The sequence below is a fragment of the Morone saxatilis genome, unplaced genomic scaffold, assembly GCF_004916995.1.
Source record: "Morone saxatilis isolate NCDOM2014 unplaced genomic scaffold, NCSU_SB_2.0 Contig17, whole genome shotgun sequence".
Classification (NCBI taxonomy): Eukaryota; Metazoa; Chordata; class Actinopteri; family Moronidae; genus Morone; species Morone saxatilis.
This window is the reverse complement of record NW_023339729.1, coordinates 6,963,482-6,963,692: the sequence shown is the minus strand read 5'-3', so window position 1 is coordinate 6,963,692 and position 211 is coordinate 6,963,482. Positions and strand designations below refer to the sequence as shown.

Genomic DNA, 211 nt, shown 5'->3' with positions numbered 1-211 from the left:
ATCCTACACACTGGTCCTTGAAGAAAATGCATTTTATAACTGAGCAAAACTAAATTCTCCATATGTTGATGTCATCATAAAGTTTAAATGCAGTTATTCTCATCAGAGGAGCGCTGCTTGCGTGAGCAAACATGTCCTCTGTGGCAATTTTAAGCAGCTGCATTCAGGAATGCATTATAAATTGCCTGTATGTAAAACAAATAGAAGGAAG

General features: G+C 37.0%; 1 protein-coding gene across 1 annotated transcript in view; it reads right to left on the bottom strand.

Annotated features, from left to right (window-relative positions):
* LOC118326547 (bMERB domain-containing protein 1-like) overlaps positions 1–211 on the bottom strand; it is an 8,657-nt gene that overhangs the window by 4,749 nt on the left and 3,697 nt on the right. The gene's annotated exons all lie outside the window — the stretch shown is intronic.